This window comes from Mesoplodon densirostris, chromosome 2 (assembly GCF_025265405.1).
Source record: "Mesoplodon densirostris isolate mMesDen1 chromosome 2, mMesDen1 primary haplotype, whole genome shotgun sequence".
Lineage (NCBI taxonomy): Eukaryota > Metazoa > Chordata > Mammalia > Artiodactyla > Ziphiidae > Mesoplodon > Mesoplodon densirostris.
The window spans coordinates 25321378-25340692 of record NC_082662.1 but is presented as its reverse complement, the minus strand read 5'-3'; positions in this window follow the sequence as shown (position 1 = coordinate 25340692).

The following is a 19315-nucleotide window of genomic DNA, read 5'->3' as shown; positions in this document are numbered from 1 at the left end:
GAGCCCTCCTAAGTGAGATTAGTGACCTTGTTAAAGGGACCCCCAAGAGTCCCCTCACCCCTTACACGTGTGAGGACATGTGGAAGATGGCTGTCTGTGGACCAAGAAATGGGCCCTCACCAGACACTGAATCTGCTGGTGTCTTAATCTTGGACTTCCCAGCCTCCAGAACTGTGAGAAATAATTTTCCATTGTTTGTAAACCACCATTGTTTGTAGTCTATGGTCTTTTGTTAGAGCAGTCTGAACAGATTAAGACACTCTTCATCCTGAGCCTCAGTTTGCTTGTTTGTACAGTAGAAATAATAAACCGTGGATTATTCAGGATTTTAACTGGCTCACAGTATGGGAAGTGCAGGAATGGAAATATTGGGGTGACCTTCTCTGTCAGCCAGTCACTCTGTCAGTCTCCGTGTGACTCTTGGTTTCTCAGTCTGCCTCTACGTCTCTCTTGGCTCTGCTTGTCTCTTGACTGCTGGCCTCACTTTCTCCTACTGCACACAGGCTTCCTTGATGTGGTGAGTGAGGACAGGAGGACAGGGCCATGGGCAGCATTGGGCTGTGTCTTTCCAGTTCAGCCACACCAGGGAAACAGAGAGCATCTCTACCAACATCCAAATATAAAATACCAGGGCAAGAGTCTGATTGGCTGAGCTTGTCTATTCCTGGGCCAATCGCTGTGGCCAGTTGGAGATGAGATGCTCCTATTGGCCAGATCTAGGTCACATGTCCACCCTTCTGGTTGGAGGGAGAGGTGCTGTGATAAGCAGTCTCACTAGAACCACTTGGAGTGGGACTAAGGTGATCAGCCACAGCTAACTCATCACGCTTACCACGTGCCAGCACTGTTCTAAGAAGCACCTTAAATGCGCTAATTCATTTCACTCTCGGAACAATGATCCCATTTTGCAGGAAAGGAACTGAGGCAGAGAGGCACACAGCTGGTGAGTAGTGCGGCTGGGATTTGAACTTCATCTGGTTCCAGAGCTCCTGCTCGTGCTTCACCTAAAGAACAACTCTAATGGTTGCAGAGTTACCAGGAGCAGAGGGGAGGGCTGGTTGGCAGACAAAAGCTGCCCATTTCCCTTCTACCACCCATGGGATCTTTTGATGACACGGAAGGCACTCAAACCTGGGCTTGGCACACAGTGGGATTTGGGGGATGGAAGTTCCCTTCCCTTTCCTTGGGAAGTCAGGGCACCAGCTTCTTCCCAAGGGAACTGGGTTGGTGTGCCCAGTTGAAAGGGCTCTATGGTTGTAATCCAGCCTGAGCAGCTCAGGAGGACCACTGCTCCCTCCCCTGACGGGAACACTGGAGGAAGCCATTCGGGCCGTCCTATTGCAGCCCCCACTGCCCCCCGCAGAGGTCCTTCTCTCAGTGCAGACGGCCTGGGTGAGGGCCTGGGGTTGGGGTCGGGTCTGGGTTTGGGGTCAGGTCTGGAGTCTGAGGGCGTCTTGCTGCTGGGGCATCGTGCCTCCTCCTGGGTGTCATGCTCCTTCTCTCTGTGTTATCCTTGGAGCCCATGGGTCATGGGCTCACCAGGGGCTGGGGTGGGCCTCCGCTGGGTACACAAACACCAGTCGGCCATCCAGTGACCAATGAACAAGGGGAGCCCTCAGCAGAACTCGATAAGGTTTCCAAAAACAAGACTGGGCTTCCTGGAATGTGTTCCTCCCTCCTGCTGGCGGCTGCTAATTTATGCTAATCAGATGCTTGAAAACCCCAAGTCCCCAGTGGGTCCAGGGGGACAGGGAGGATCCAACTGGCTGAGCAGGGGATGAAGTGGACCTGTGTTTCCCTGGCTGCCTGGTCCCTTACCTGGGCCCCCGGAGCGGCCCCGGTTCTCCTTAACCCCTGCCCTGCTGAGCCAGAGGGGCCCCGTCTTGTCCTGGGCGGGGAGGCAGTGTCCCTGGGGAAGGTCAGGGGAATGGGGCTTCCAGACACGTAAGCTGTGTGCCTGGGGAAAGGTCAGGTCCCTGACAGGCATTATCTCATTGACTCCTCTCCCGATGCCCCCATAGGAGTCACAGTGGCCTTGAGGATACAGAGGCCAGGAGGGGTTTAGAGACTTGCCTGGAAATGGGAGCAGTTGGTGACAACTCTGGTGTCAGGCAACCAGGGGCTGAGCTCCTGGATTGGCCACTTAACAGTGTACGACCTTGAACAAGCTGTGTAACTTTTGTGCCTCAGTCCCCTCATCTTCAAAATGGGGATGATACCAGTGCTTCCTTCAGGGGTGTGGAGGGATCAAATGAGAGGCTGCACAGGTGGGTGGGCACTCAGCTGCTTCATCCATGACCATCAGCAAACCCTGGAGTGGAGCTGGGGGCAGCTCCAGTGTCCGACTCTGGAACCTGGGCTCTTCCAGAGGCCCCAGGCTCCTTCCTCGATGAAGATTCTGAGGACAAGGACATTCCCAAGGCCGAGACCCTTTCCATCCAAGGCTCCTACCTCGTGCTGTATGCCCAAGGGCAGGGGTGTCCCTGGAGCTCGCTCTTGGCTCCTCCAGGCCCTCGGTGGGCAGCCCTGGGTCGTGGGAAGGGCACAGGATTCAGGATCAGGGGTGTGGTCTCTAGCCCAGGTCCGCCTCTTTCCATCTGGGTGGTCGGATCGTGGCCTCTGGCCGTGGATGAGCTCTGAGTGTGCAGGCCATGGTCATCCCGCCTCGTTACCTTTGCCTGTGCTGCTTCTACCACCAGAAGTGCCCCTCTCACTCCCCTCCTCTCTCCTAGGCACAGACTGCATCTGCAAGGCCCCCTCGAGGCCCATCTCTTTTCTCAAGATCCCTGGCCGAGATTCCACGTCCTTGACCTGCTGCTGCTGCCCCCATTCTCCTCACCTATCCCCCTGCTCCTCCACTGCTCACTCAGTTGCTCCCTTCGGTGTTAATTTGCACCCAGCACTGTACCCAGCACCTACAAGGAACGGACAAAGCACACTTCCGCTCTTGCAGTTTTAGTTTTCTTTCTCTGACCTCAGTTTCCTCATCTGTCCAATGCTGGAAGGGGTGGCACCTTGAGCGTCTGAGGGCTTGGCAGTTGGGTCATCCTTCTCTGGCTATACCACAACCCCTGGCAATGTGAGGGAGCCCAGAGACAGGGGGATGGCTTCCTTGGGCTTCCAGAACCATCAGGGCCACAGTGGTCAGGTGATTCTGGGTGGTCTATCTGGGGGCCTGGACTTTGCAGCTATGAAAAATTATTTTAAGTTTTCCATGGAGGGAAAATCCCAGCCCCGGCCACGTGAGTTATTTTGGGACACCCTGGCTGGTGTTCTCTGCTCTTGTCCAAATAAACTGGCCACAACCAGTGAGGCCTGGAAGGCCCCACCCTCTCTTGTTTACGGCCCTGCTAGCCTTCGTGACTGGTCAGTGCCCGGAATCGGCATATACTCTGGATTCTCTTGGCCCAGGCTGGGTGGAGTGGGCACAGGATCCTAAAATATCCTGACCTCTTAATGGCAATGTGGTCTCTGGGCCGAGCAAGGGCATCCAGAAATGAAGAAAAAGAAAAATAAAACAAACATAAACAATCCCAGTGTCACCCCTCTGTGAGGCTTCCCGAGTGTGACGGGGCATGCGATACAGCCTGACACCAGGAAGAAAACCATTTTCCTGTCAGCTGATCACAAAAACATATGCAGCCCACAGGATGGGGCAAAACAACTGTGTAATTTTTCCACTGGTGCTTTCAGCCCTTACACAGTTGGCTACGGTTGACTCTGCAGGTGTCCAGGGGTCTGTCTTCCTCTTTCCCATCCACCTTGTCCCCCCACCTAGGGGCTTGTACCCTGCTGCTAGCTCTCTATGGGGTCCTGCCCAGAGACTGGTGTTCCCATCTCGCCTGGGAGGGCCAGAGAAGGCCTTGCTGTCCTCCACTGAGCAGGCCTGGGTCTTTGCAAACCTTCTAGCACAGCATCCTCAAGACAAGGCTTTCTCAGGGGTGGGCCGTCATATCAGACAGCTTTGGTGACTAACAGGACTAAAAAAATCCCTTGACTCCGCCACCAGCAGTGAGACAGGGAGGGGACAAGCTCCGAGGCAGGGCCTGACCTCCTCGTCTTTCTGTGAGGGCAGCAGCAGCTTCAGCAGCAGCCACTTACTGAGCATCTACTGCGTGGCAGTCATGGTGCCAAGCACTCTGAACAAGCTCACTTAATGCCCACGGCAACCCTGTGCAGGGGAGTCTATTCAGAGACACGCTAGCAAACAGGCTCTCTGAAAAACAAAACAAATTACAGTTCGTACCGACTGGTAGTACCTGCCAATTTCCATGGTGTAAATGCTTCCACCATGGCTGATAAGGTCGCTGACCGCAGAGTTAGGAACATGTGTGCACAGTCAGCCACACAAGCCGGTAGGAGCCTGCCCCAAGCGTGCCCCTGGTCTATTCTTGTTTAACACACTGTAGTTAGCAAGCGCAATTTGCAAACTCAGGTGTGAGGAGAGCAGCTTGCTTTCTATTGATAAATTCTGAACTGACCTTAATTTCTATGGGATGCCTTCACCACATTAAGTTATGGAAACATCAGTCATTCCTGGTTCCCCTGGCCCCTGCCCCAGGGTTGTTGGAGGTCTGAGGGTCTAGGTAACACTGGGACGCTGTTGGGAGGAGCACATATTACCCTAGCGTTGTTATCTGCTGGCTTGTCCCTGTTCTTGTCTAGTCCTTGTCCTCCCTCATTTCTCATCACCATGTCCCTTTGGAGCCACCAGCTCCCTGGGGCCATGTGGATGCCATGCCTGTGCCTCCGTGGGTACAGGGGAGGATGTTCATTGCACCTGTCCCTCTGAGGGGAGAGCTCTCTGCTCACCGGCCATGGGGTGGGGCTCTGGCTGCCCTGTCCGCCCCCAGGAAAGGCCATGTCCCTAGTTCCTGTGCCAGGCGGGAACTCCGATCTCACCACATCCCAGCTCTCTCCCTTGGGTTTCCAGAGCATCCGGAGAACTCCCACTCCAGTGGGGGCTCAGGGACCCCCAGCCTCTCAGCTCCCCCCACTACTTCTTGCATCTGTTCCCCCACAGCCCCCAAATCTACCTGGTCTCAAGAGTGGATGTCTCCAGTTCATCAGCTGGGCTTCCACATTTTCTACACTATGGTAGAGTCTGGACTTTTTTTTTTTTTTTTTTTTTTTTGTGCGGTACGTGGGCCTCTCACTGTTGTGGCCTGTCCCATTGCAGAGCACAAGCTCCAGACGCGCAGGCTCAGCGGCCACGGCTCACGGTCCCAGCCGCTCCGCGGCATGTGGGATCTTCCAGGACCGGGGCACGAACCCGTGTCCCCTGCATCGGCAGGCGGACTCTCAGCCACTACGCCACCAGGGAAGCCCGAGTCTGGAGTTTTGAAACTCAAAAGCCAGTGAATTTGACTCTTTGTTATCTGCACTCTTCTGTGTTATCCCTGAGGACAGCAGTGTGCCAGGCTGCCCCAAGGTGGGCACTGGGGAGCAGGGGGGCAGGAGGGGGACAGGACACAGAAAATTCTAGGGAAGGAGGCACTGGTGGATATTTCAACATGTTATCATACCACGTGCTGATAAGGAAACAAATGCAGAAAGGTTCAGTGACCTGCCCCAGGTCATCCAGCGGGTCAGAGATCGAACCCGCTGAAGCCAAGTCCCCGCAACTCCCAGCCCCACAGAAAGCCGTGGGTGAGTGAGGCAGTGCGTGGACGGAACTCAGGGCTCTGGTCTCTGTCTGGTGTTGGCCCCATGGGACCAGGTGCTGCCCAGAATCCTGGGAGGCCTCAGAAGGCCTGAGGGAGGGAGAGAGAAACACAAGAAGAAGGGAGCTGCTAGTGCTTGCTGCCCTACTCGCTGTGTGACCTCAGGCAGGGCTGTGCCCTCTCTGGACATCCATTTCTCATTTCATTTGCTGGAAGTGCTACGAAGGAGGTAGAGGTGCTGGCCTCCTTTGAGGCAGCCCCTTTCTCCTCCTGGCCTCTCCCGGGCATCTTAGCTCGGGACTCAGGGCTGGAGATTCATGAAGTCCTCCTTCCCTCTCTAATTTTCTAATGATCTTGAACATTATAGAAAAGTTGCAGGTCAAGTATGAAAAATCATTTCCCCCCCGGCCATTTGAGAGTAAGTTGCTGCTGTGGTGACCCAGCCCCCTGAATATTTTAGTGTCTGTTTCCTACCAACAGGGACCTTATCCCCACAAACGCAATTCGACCTGGAAATCAGGACACTGATGTTGACACATCTCAAAGGACATTCTTTTTTTTTTTTTCTTGAGCCCCTTTTCATGTGCCTCTTGGCCATCTGTATGTCTTCTTCGGTGAAATGTCTATTTAGGTCTTCCGCCCATTTTTTCATTGGTTTTTTTTTTTTTTTAAAGAAGATGGGGGTAGGAGTATATTTATTTATTTGTTTATTTTTGCTGTGTTGAGTCTTCGTTTCTGTGCAAGGGCTTTCTCTAGTTGTGGCAAGCGGGGGCCACTCTTCATCGCGGTTGGGCGGGCCTCTCACCATTGCAGCCTGTCTTGTTGCAGAGCACAGGCTCCAGAGGCGCAGGCTCAGTAGCTGTGGCTCACGGGCTCAGTTGCTCCGCGGCATGTGGGATCCTCCCAGACCAGGGCTCGAACCCGTGTCCCCTGCATTGGCAGGCAGATTCTCAACCACTGTGCCACCAGGGAAGCCTGGTTGTTTGTTTTTTTGACCTTGAGCTCCATGAGCTGTTTGTATATTTTGGAGATTAATCCTTTGTCTGTAGCTTCGTTTTGCAAATATATTCTCCCATTCTGAGGGTTGTCTTTTCGTCTTGTTTATGGTTTCTTTTGCTGTGCACAAGTCAAAGGACATTCTTGAGCCCTATAAGAGGTTGCCTGTGGTCCCAGGAATGTCCTCGTGTTGAGTTGTCCTCACGTTGAGTTGTCTCGTCTCTCCAGTCGCCTTGGGCCTGGAACAGCTAGTTCTTCATTTCCTCATCTATTCTTCACTTTCTTGGCCTTGATGATGCTGAAGATGGCAGGCCAGCTGCTCTGCAGAGTGCGCCTCATTTGGGGTTTGTTTCCTCGTGGTTAGATTCAAGTTGGGCATCTTCAGCTGAGCTATCACAGAAGTGATGCTGGGATTCCCGTTACTTCCTGCAGGTGGCACGTACTTGGGATTTGCCCCGTTACTGATGAAGCCGCTCTGGACCCTCGGCTGGGCTCGGCCTGCAGGCCTCTCCAGAGTCAAGTTACACTTTCCCCTTTGTATCGGAAAAGCATTTTCAGGGTGGTACTTTGAGACAGTGCTAATTGCCCTTACTCATCACACTTCTAATTCATTTGTTCATTTATTCAAGGTGATAAATGACAATTCCTGTTTTATTCAGTGGGTGATAATGTGTGACTATCCTTTTTCTTCCGATGCTCAAGAGGAGCTGGAGGGGGCCCTTCTTGCTGGCTCTTGTGGCTCCAATGATGGCCTCATTGCTCTTTTTTTTTTTTTTAAATGTATGTATGTATTTATTTATTTTTGGCTGTGTTGGGTCTTTGATGCTGCACCTGGGCTTTCTCTAGTTGCGGCGAGTGGGGGCCACTCTTCATCGTGGGGCGCGGGCTTCTCATTGCAGTGGTTTCTCTTGTTGCGAAGCTTGGGCTCTAGACGCGCAGGCTTCAGTAGTTGTGGCACGTGGGCTCAGTAGTTGTGGCTCGCAGGCTCTAGAGCGCAGGTTCAGCACAGGCTTAGTTGCTCTGCAGTATGTGGGATCTTCCCGGACCAGGGCTTGAACCCATGTCCCCTGCATTGGCAGGTGGATCCTTAACCACTGCGCCACCAGGGAAGTCCCCCTCATTGCTCTTTGAGTTCTTCCTTACTTCCTGGCACAGAAAGCTGTTCAGGGCTTATCTCGTTCTGTCCCTGGCCTGACCCTGGAATCAGCCATTTCTCCAAGGAAGGGCCTCATTTTAAGCTTTCCATGTGATTCCCAAGTGAGGTAGAACAAAGTTATTGTATCATATGTGTGTGTATGGGTGAGTGTTAGATGTGTGTTGAGAGTATATTTATAAGATATATTTAAAAAAAGAAAAACCCAGACATTTTACTGTGTTTGGGCAAGTTCTTATTTTTAAAAAATACACTAGAAGCTTTAAAAGCTTTAAAAGCGTGGGGGTCATGGGATGGTGCTCTGGGCTTCTTGTGGATTCTGCTTTGCCCCCCGGCCTATGAGGTGCACGTCTGGGCCCCTCCTGTCTTGGCCGGCACAGCTGGAGCTCAGAGGGGCACAGGCGAGGCTGGGGGTCCCGCCAGAGCAAACACAGCCCCTGCACAGGCCAAAGGAAACAGCCCTAGGTCAATATTAGCTCGTGCGGAGCAAGCCCGAGGAATGCGCGGTTTGTTCGACGTGGCCTCTGGGAGGGAGAGGGGACGGAGGCTCAGGAGTTCACGGGAGCCCTAGATGTTATAGGTCCAACCTCCTTCTGCGTGGATGGGGACACTGAGGCCTGGAGGTGGCAGGGACTTGCCTTGCGTCACAGTGTGAGTGGTGGGACTGGCCATCAGTGGAACATTCATTTGTGTTTTCCATTCTTTTCCTTTGGGTGCTTCCGATTTCTCCTCTGTGGCTTCTGAGAGGCAGCGGAAGGCAGGTCGGCGAACACTGGACTGGGGGTCAGGGATCCTGGATTCTATTCCCGGTGCTTCCCTGGGTCCACGGTGGGACTCCGGGATGTTACTCCTTCCCTCTGGGCCTCCTTCTCCCTTTATCTCAAAGACCCCCTTTCCCTGCAAACCATCATCTCTGCCCTTCTGTGCTTCTGCTCCACGAATTCAGGTCCTCAAACTCAAAAGTCACTGGGGGCCAGGTAGAGAAGGTAGCTGTGTGATGCGAGCACTTGTGAGGTGGCCGGGAGAGCTGGAAAACACAGGCCCTGCACGACGGCGCTCACAGTACGAGATGAACACACCAGCCAGTCACAGGAGGCACTGAAAGTTTGCAGGTCCTGTTGACTGTTTTCATGTGTAGCTGCCGGGAGGCAGACAGACAGACTACGTGCTTCCTCCCCTTGTCCTGTTGTCTCCCAGGACCCAGTGGAGAGGGAGGCCTGGCTGGGGCTGCAGCATCCAAAGTGCAGGGGAACATCCCAGGAGGTGCTGCAAAGCTCAGCCATGAGACTGCAGCCGTGAGAAGCAGGGAGTGGGCTTACTGGGGCCTGGGAGCGACGTGATCCCTATTCTAGCCCTTGCGTTGGGCTAGTTGAGATTTCATCTAAACTCCAGCTGCCGGGATGCGCACATTGCCCGCCCACCTCCTGCCTTATCTGTGGGCCTGTGGCCTCCTATCGCCCAACTCCAGCTGCTTCCCCATCCAGCCTCCTACCACGAAGGAGCATCACTGACCACCAACTGCCGTCCACACCCTGAGACGACCTCCCCCTCCCCACCGCCAACCCCGGCTCTCAGAGAAGCTGAGAACTAGCTTCTGCTCATCCTAGGCCAGCATCTGAGTTCCAGCTGTACCATGGACTGGCTGTAGGATCCTGGGCAAGTTACTCAACTTCTCAAAGCCTCGGTTTTCTCATCTGTGAAATGGGAAGAGTGAGGTCTCGCTGGCTCACTGGGTTGTTTTAAGGACTGAAGCAGATAAGGTAAGAGAGTTTGGTACAAAGCAGACGCTTCTGTCATCCCCGGCTCCAAGACTGGATCTGAGACTCAGGTCTCAGCACATTAGGCCTGGCTGGAGGCCTGCCTTCTCCTGGAAGCCTTCCCTGATTTCCACAGCCCAGGCTGAATTCCAAACTCCAGCCTCAAAGAATAAATAGATCAGCAGTTGGAGAGAGATGGGAAGCAGGAAGGGACCTCCTTCGTGAGCGCTGAGGACAATCTCCTTGTTCTGAATCTCAGGGAAGAGATGGGACTTGGGCTAAGGTTGCACAGTGACCGAGGGATAAGAGCTGGATCTAGAAGTCCCCACTGTTCCTCCTTCTGTAATCTCCCTGCTCTGCCCGTTTAATGTCCTTCCAAGAGATATAACCACCGAACATCCATGAGGGAAGTCTCTCTTATTTGGTGAATGGGTAAACCGAGGGACAGAAGACTCCGTCTGGACACAAAGCAAGTAAAACCGGCTTCCAGTACGGTGCTCTTCCCAGCACAGTGCTGGCCTCCTGTGATCCGCATCCCTTCCCTTCCAGTCACCCACAGTGGGGGAAGCTGTGGACAAACGTTTATGACACCCATTCTGTGTCCATCCTCACCCCTGCCTGGTTGAGCCTCCACTCTAGACTAACACAAAAACAGGATGAACAGACTGTATAATTAGGGCCTGAAAAATTGTACAAATCAGGATACACAAGTAATTCAGAAGAGGGAATGATGTAGAAACAACAGCAAAAAAATACTAGAAAAAAAATGGAATATTTTTATAATCAGACATTTAAACAAACAACTATAACTTAAAATAGCAACGAATTCAAGTAGCCTTTAAAAATGGTAAAAAAAATCCACAAGTGAATCAAAAGATAAACTGTGTGAAAATATTTACAACTTATATTACTAACAAAAGATTAACTTCTGTAATATATAAAGAGCACCTCTAAATCAATAAGAAATAAATCACCAACCAATAGAAAAAATGGGCAAAGAATCTGGACAGTTTATTAGAAGGGGAAATACAAATGGCTCCTAAACATATGAAAATATTGTTAACCTTACTTATAAAATGAATTGAACTGCAATGCAAGCCATTTTTCATCTATCATGTTGATAAAGATCAAAAAGTTTGATAACTCACTGTGTTGGTGAGAATGTGGGAAACAGGCACTCTTTTACATTGCTGGTGGGAGTATATATTGGTACAAACTTTTTGAAGAATGATTTTTCAGTATTGATCAAAACTGGCATGTTTGTGCCCATTAACCTAATAATTCCACCTTTCAGAATTTATCTTACATGTGTACTCAAACATGTGAAAGTGATGCATATAGTATGATACCTACTGCTATAGTGTTTGTAATTGCAAAAGTTTGGAAACAATCTAATATCCATTGGTTAAAGTTTATTTAGTTATGAGATAGTCACTCAAAGGAATACTATGCAGCTGTAATAAAGAATGGGAACCCTCTTTATGCACTTAAATGCCACAGGCTCCAAATTTATCCTTCAAAGAACACCTGGTGCAGAACGTAAGGTAAGCTACTATTTTTGATAATGAGATGTATATGAACGTGCTTGTACATGTGTAGAAATCTCTGGAAGGAAACACTAGAAACCAGGTCATAGTGTTGCCCTAGGGGAGGTTAATGGGGCAGCTTTTGGACAGGGGTGGGATGGATACTTATTTTTCACTGTATATCTTTTTGGACTTCCCTGGTGGTCCGGTGGCTAAGACTCCCCCTTCCCAATGCAGGGGGCCTGTGTTCGATCCCTGGTCAAGTAACTAGATCCCACATGCCACAACTAAGAGTTTGCATGCCGCAACTAAAAAAGATTCTGCATGCCGCAACTAAAGATTCCTCATGCCACAACTAAAGATCCTGCATGCTTCAACGAAGATCCCGCACACAGCAACTAAGACCCAGTGCAGCTAAATAAATTAAAAAAAAATAAATTTTATACCATGTGCATGTTATCTATTCAAGAAGAAATTTAAAAAAGTGAATGGTAAGGATATGACTTTACCCATAGGGAGAATGTACTCCCAGCAAACCCATTCTCCCTGGAATCCTCAGTTTCTTAGTCTGTAAAATGGGGACAAGAACAGCACCTTCCCAGAATGAAAATGAGACTATGCATGTGAAAGGCCAGCCCTCCAGAGGTGCCCTGTGATGCTGCCCCTTCAGTTTTCCCGGACCTTATCACTACCCTCTGTCATCCTGGGAACCCTCCAGGAGGCAGGGCTCAGCCCCCTGCCCTCCTCAGGCAGGAGCACAGGGCCGTGTTGCTTAGCAAAGCAGCTGGGGGGTGGGGTGGAAAATGTCAACATCAGATTAGCCCTGATGGGAAATAGCACACTTCTCCAACCACAAACACCCCCACATTTCCCTCCAGTGTAAGGGGGTTTTGGGGGAATGGGGTGGGGCTGAGGTGGGTGATACCAGTGACACCTTCAGGCGCTGTACACCCAAGGCCTCTTGCCAAGGTATCCTTGTGCGGGGGTGGAGCGTGCATCTGCAGGGGCTCCAGCCTCATGGCTACCCTGCTCTGTGGGATCCGGAAGAGCTCTGCCTCAGAGAACGTCTTGGCTTCCCTGGGGAGCTGCAGACAGAGCCCCTGATTAGTGGCTGCCAAAGAATAAACCCTGTAGGCCATAGGGAGCCACTGAAAATTCTTGAGCCAAACAGGGCTTGTTCAGAATCAGCCTTTAAGAAGTGTGGTTGGGCTTCCCTGGTGGCGCAGTGGTTGAGAGCCCACCTGCCGATGCAGGGGACACGGGTTCGTGCCCCGGTCTGGGAAGATCCCACAGGCCGCGGAGCGGCTTGGCCCGTGAGCCGTGGCCGTTGAGCCTGCGCGTCCAGAGCCTGTGCTCCGCAATGGGAGAGGCCACAACAGCACGAGGCCCACATACCGAAAAAAAAAAAAAAAAAAAAAAAAAAAAGAAGTGTGGTTGGCAGGGAGAAAGGTGATAGGCTGGGGCAGGGATAGATGCCTCAGATGCCACCTGTCTAGTCCAACGTCCTTATCGTTATCTTAATTTTCATAGTGATTTTGCCAGAAAAGCTGGCCTATTGTTATACCCATTTTACAGATGAGAAAACTGAGAGAGGCAGTGAGACTAGCCCTAGGTCACACAGCTTACCAGGGGCGAAGGTGGGTATGAACCCAAGTTTGTCCCCCTCCAAGGTCTGCGGATTTCCCCTAAACCTGATGTCTCTCGAACTGAGGGTCCAGCTATTTTTAGACCACCAAAGTCATCTTGATTATGCCTTTTACTAAGAGGTGGTATTGTCACCCGTCCCTGTGATGCTATTAATAATGTTGTGACTATTACTGCCCTCTGCCTTCCCCAGTTGAGTTTTGGCTGGAATCACTGGGGCTGCCACCTGTGGCCCCAGGCTTGAGGCAGCCTCGACTGGCAGGAGGCCCCCACTTCGACTTTTACGAGTGGTGGCTGAGATCTAGCTGGAGCTCATTCAAACGGCAGCCCCTTGCAGGCAGGGCCTTTGTCTTGCTCACTGCTCCATCCCCAAGGCCTAGCACTGTACCTGGCACACAGCAGGCAGGCAGTAAAAGCTTGTCAAATGAATACAGGGATGAGGCTGTCACCTATCAGATTAGCATCTCTGCCCTGTCCCCCCAGAGGAGGTACCGGAACAGATCCAGGTTCCCTGGACCATAAGGCCAGCGTGGATGGGGCTGCAGGGTCTGAACAGGGCATCCTCACAAGCACAGAGCTGGACTTCAGGCACCTGCACAGATTCTGTGGGAGGAGATGCGGCCTTCGAGTCAGGCATGTGTCCTAGGTGGGCTTCTTGTAGTTTGTCCAGTGTTTTTAATGGTTAAAGTATATATATATATATATATATATTCATGCCAATTCTGCCTTTTGCTAGGAGGTGGTATTGTTACCTGTCCCTGTGATGCCATCTCTCTCTCTCTCTCTCTCTCTCTCTCTCTCTCTCTCTCATCTATCCATCTATTCATTGATTCTGAATTGGTGGCCCAGACCACCTCCTCTTCAGACACTTGTAGGAGGGCAGAGGGCCCTGAGGCTCAGGTCTGACAGCAGATCCAGGCCTCCAAAAGCCCTCGGGCCAAAGAAATACCTTCCCTCCTGGGAGAGTGTGTGGGCTGGGCCTGGGCAGCATCCCCCCGGAGCCTGCTCAGCCTGGGGGCCCCTTCTCCTTCTGCCCCAGCCTCTCTCCACAGCTAAGTCCAGTGGGAGGTGGTGGTACTGGGGCCCTGGAGGTGGGGATGGAGAAAAGCAGAGGATTTGGGAGGTGAGAGGGAGGCTGAATCCACAGGGCTTGGTGACTGGGAGGCACTGAAGGTGAGGGTAAGGTGAGAGAGGTGCTGGGCGATGGGGAGGTCCACACCCAGAGGGCTTGGTTTGGGGCGTACTGAGTACAAGGTGGATGCAGGGGTACGGGTGGGCAGGGCTGAGGCTCAGAGACCCACCTGGGCAGGGGTTCCCCAGAGCAGGGACGGTGGCCTGGGACAGCAGCAGTGGTGGCTGCAGAGTACAGCCTGGCCCCCTCTGGCCTGGCTTTCCAACATGACCAGGGTCTTGCCCATTGCTGGCAGGGAGAGCCCTCGACCACAATGGGGCTCTTCAGCTGCAGCCGGCCGGGAACAGACCTTTCAGCAGTTGCTTGAGATTTACTGGAGGCTCTGAAAGTGTTGCAGTCAGGAGGCCTGGGCTGACTGACCGGGGGCCTCACAACTGTTTACCCAATGCTGGGAAGTTCAAGGGCAGCAACAGCCCAGACAGCCTGGAGGGTGTCCAGGCTCTGCGTGCAGCTTCTCAGGGTCAGTAACCTGCCTGGCACTGGGGCCTGGCCGAGGAGGGCCAGGCCTCAGGAGGATGGCTTTGGACCACTCCCTGATGTTACAGACAGGGACACAGTGGTTAGAGTGAGCAAGTGATTATCCCAAAGTCCCACAGCAAGTCTGTTCTCTAGTAGAGACCAGAAGCCAGGCTAGCAAAGGCAGCAGAACAAAGTGATTGAGAATTATCACTTACTGAAGTGAACTTGTTTATATGGGTTCTTGTTTACTTACTATCTCCCCTACTACACTGTTCACCGCACGAGAGCAGGGACCTTGTCTGTCTTGTCCACTGTTGTGTCCCAGGCACCTAACACAAGCCTCTTGTTGAATGGATGAATGAAGTCAGAATTCCTGGGTAGGGTTTCTTTTTCTCACAGTACAGGATGACCAGAGAAAGGGGGCTCAGGCCTGATATAGAGGCTTCACGATGCCATCAGGGCCCCCATCTTTCCACCTTTCTCCTCAAGTATTCTTAGTCTTTTGTCCTCATGCTTCCAAAATGCCTGTTGCTCCTCCAGCCATTGTGCCTGCATTCTGGCAGGAATAGGAGAGTTAAGACAAAGGGTAGACAGCATGTACTTATAGAGTCTGTCCCTTTTTAATCAGGATAACCATAGTTCTCCTAGAAGTCCCTTAGTAGTGCTTTGGTCAGAACCATAAATATTAGTTCTCAGTATTTCTTTTTAAAGAAATCTCTTCCAGGGACTCGACTCTTTGCAGGGCCTATCACTTTTGTTGTTTGGTTGTTGTTGTTTTTATTTGACTAAGTAAAAATCCCCTATCTGGGGGAAATGCCCTAATGAGGTCATTCTTAATGTGGGGTTAATGGCAGGTGTGCAGCTTTCCAGTGACTTGGATTTTTGAGGCTCTTTCCGAGGGTGGGGTTGACAGCTGGGAGAAGGGAAGTGCTGCCGGAAACAGATGTTTCACAGGGATTACCCTCCAGTCCTCATAGCAGCCCTGGACACAGTACGACAGTTCCCACTCTAAAGCCTCAGAGCAAGAAAGAGGCTGGGTGGAGACCAGAGCCAGGAGGGGAGTTGGGTTCCCAGCTCTGGGATCAGCGTTCTTTTTTTTTTTTTTTTTTTGCATCTTTATTGGAGTATAATTGCTTCACAATGGTGTGTTAGTTTCTGCTTTATAACAAAGTGAATCAGTTATACATATACATATGTTCCCATATCTCTTCCCTCTTGCATCTCCCTCCCTCCCACCTTCCCTATCCCACCCCTCTAGGTGGTCACAAAGCACAGAGCTGATCTCCCTGTGCTATGCGGCTTCTTCCCACTAGCTATCTATTTTACGTTTGGTAGTGTATATATGTCCATGCCACTCTCTCACTTTGTCACAGCTTACCCTCCCCGCTCCCACCCCGTATCCTCAAGTCCATTCTCTAGTAGGTCTGTGTCTTTATTCCTGTCTTATCCCTAAGTTCTTCATGACATTTTTTTTCTTAAATTCCATATATATGTGTTAGCGTACGGTATTTGTCTTTCTCTTTCTGACTTACTTCACTCTGTATGACAGACTCTAGGTCCATCCACCTCATTACAAATAGCTCAATTTCGTTCCTTTTTATGGCTGAGTAATATTCCATTGTATATATGTGCCACATCTTTATCTATTCATCCAATGATGGACACTTAGGTTGCTTCTATCTCCTGGCTATTGTAAATAGAGCTGCAATGAACATTTTGGTACATGACTCTTTTTGAATTATGGTTTTCTCAGGGTATATGCCCAATACTCTGGTTTCTCTTCAAAACGCATAAGTCTTTCGCTGTTATTTTCCCCATAGACAGCACCAGTGGCACCCATGGTCCAAGATGCTGGTGAATCTTTGGTGAATGCCCAGAGCTGATATTCCGCCAGAGGGCACTGGCATGGCTCTTCATGCTATTTATAGCTAGCACCCTTTACAACTGTGGTGCCATCACCCTAGAGCCTCCTGCTCCGGAGCCTTGGCTGTCCTGCCCAGGCTGACCCTCTGAGGTCAAGGCCTAGCTCCCTTACACACGAGTAGGGAGGGGCCCTCAGGTTGCACATGCAGGCCCCAGCCTCTGGTGAGCCTGCTGAGTTGGGGGGCAGGAGAAGGGGAAGGAGGCCTATGTGGTTTCTCATATTTTCCAGGCCTCTGGCCTTGGCCCTGCAGGTCTCAGCTCCAAATCTCAAAGACAGAAGTGAGGTGGTGAGGGCTACCAGGAGGGAATTACAGGCCAGTGGTCTGGCAGGAAGCTTGACCCTCGGCCTGGGCGAGCCACAGAGGGTACCCAGGACCCCCCCGGGGAAAAGAGCCCTGGAGTTACCCTTGGCTACACCACTCACATGCTTCCCAAGCAGCTGTCCACGAGCAGGACCCGATTTCTGGTTCTGCTGTGGCCCAGCTGTGTGTCCTGTGGCAGACCACTGTCCCCTTGGGCCTGCCAGGTCCACATCAACACCTTTATGCAGACTTCCTCTCCAGGCTGGGTCTGGGGGAAGCTCAGCTGAGTTACGAGCTGGGAAAGCGCTTAGCTAATAACAGAAATAATCATAACAGCAATCATAATCAAAATAGCTCCCTGTGTTGGGTCTTTGCTGTGAGCCAGATCCTCCAAAGTGCTTTGCCTGGTTCATTGAAAGGACACAAGACTCCCCAACTCTTTTTTTTTTTCCAAATTTATTTTATTATTTATTTATATTTATTTTTGGCTGCGTTGGGTCTTCGTTGTGGTGCACGGGCTTCTCATTGCGGTGGCTTGGCTTGTGTAGCACGGGCTCTAGGCGTGTGGGCTTCAGTAGTTGTGGCACACGGCCTCAGCAGTTGTGGCTCATGGGCTATAGAGTGCAGGCTCAGTAGTTGTGGCTCGCAGGCTTAGTTGCTCTGCGGCATGTGGGATCATCACGGACCAGGGCTCGAACCCGTGTCCCCTGCATTGGCAGGTGGATTCTTAACCATTGCACCACCAGGGAAGTCCCTCCCCAGGTTTAAATATGAAACCTGATAGAGTCATGGGTTTTATTTTTACCTCCAGGCATGTGGGTGAAGAGGGAAGTTCCAAAGATGTTCTTCTGGCTTCACAAAGAAAACTTACAAGTAATTCTGCCTTTGAGGAAACAGAGGTATCTGTTAAATATTAATATACCATGGCAGCAAATTATTAAGCAAGACAACCAGCCAGAATTATAGACTTTTTCTGGATTAAGACTTTCTAGGATATGGGAATCATCCCTGAAGTCAGGGAGTCTTAGAAGACTCTTTTGAAAGAACTAGAATTTAGGAGGACAGTTTCCTAAGCAGTTTCATCTCTGTGGAGATGTGGAACATTTCATCCTCCTTATTTTGAGTAGTTTGAAAGGCCTGAAGTTTTCAAAGCTTCCACCAGTGAACAGAGATAGTTTAAAGACTAGTCTGGAGGAGCTCAAAACTTGTCATTTGTAATGGAAAAGGGCAGAATAGGAGTCAGGGGCATATACAGCATTGCCACCTGCATGTGCATTTTCTTATTTAGTCCTCACAGACGATGAGATGGGTGTTATCATTATCCCCACACTGTGCAGGAGGAAACTGAGGCTCAGAGAAGTCCGTGACTTGTCCAAGATCACACAGCAGGAGGTCAAGAGCTGCACTTGTGAAGCTGGGGACTGGGGCTTCCATGGAGTGTGCTGAGACTCCAGGGTCAGAGTCTCCCAGGTTCTACTGTGGGCTCTGCTGAGTAGCTGTATGAGCTACCTGTTGCTGCTATAACAAATTAGCATAAATGCAGTGGCTTAAAACCACATACATTTATTATCTTACAGTTCTGGAGGTCAGAAGTCCGAAACGGATGTCACTGGGCTAAGACCAAGGTGTCAGTAGGGTTGCATTCCTTCTGGATAGGGGCACTCTGTTCCCTTGCCTCTTCCAGCTCCTAGAAGCTGCCTAAATTCCTTGGCTTGTGGCTTCTTCCTCCATCTTCAGAGCCAGCAGTGTAGCATCTTGCAGTCTCTGTCTGACTCTGACATTTCAACCTCCCTCCTTCACTAATGGGGTCTCTTTTGATTACATTGGGCCCATGTGGATAATCCAAGATAATCTCAAGATCCCTAACTTAATCATATCTGCAAATTCCCTTTGCCCTGTAAGGTAACATATATGTGCTGATTCTGGGGATTAGGATGTGGGTACACTTGGAGGGCCTTTTTTTTTTTTTTTTTTGCAGCGCCATGTGCCATGCGGGATCTTAGTTCCCTGACCAGGGATTGAACCCGTGCCCCCTGCAGTGGAAGCTCAGAGTCCTAACTACTGGACCACCAGGGAGTTCCCTGGAGGGCCTTTATTCTGCCTACCACGGTGATCTCGGCCAAGGGACCTAGCATTTGGGATAACAGCTATCCTTTCCCTAGGAAGTTAGAGGGGGTGAAAATAAAGAGGATCAGGCTTCCAGCCCACAGGGACCAGCATGCGCTGGAGGCTGGCCACCCAGTGAGGAACAGAAGATCCCTCAGAACCCTGGTGCTTCTGGGAGGGAGACAGTGCTTGGGGGATGTCACCTGCCCACAAAGCGGCTGCCCCTTGCAGTCACTAGCCCCTCCCCTCCTGGAGGCGTGCCCCAGGACTCTGCATCAGACAGATCAGAGTTCAAATCCCAGCTCTGCCTCCTCCCAGAAGCCTGGATGTGGTTGAGATGGGGGAGTAGGGTGGGCCGGAAAGGGAGGAAACAAACAAGATGCGTGTGCACGTGACCTCATTTCATCTTCACTGAGGTGGAGCTTCTGCCTCCATTTTGCGGATGTGGAAAGAACAGCTCAGAGAGATCAAGCGCCTGGCCTGAGGCCACACACCACGGTGGGATTTCCCATGCGCCAGCATTCCCAAACCGGCGACGCCCACACCGCCTCCATGGCTGTCTGCCACATCTGCCTGCCTCCTGGGCTGTGGCTG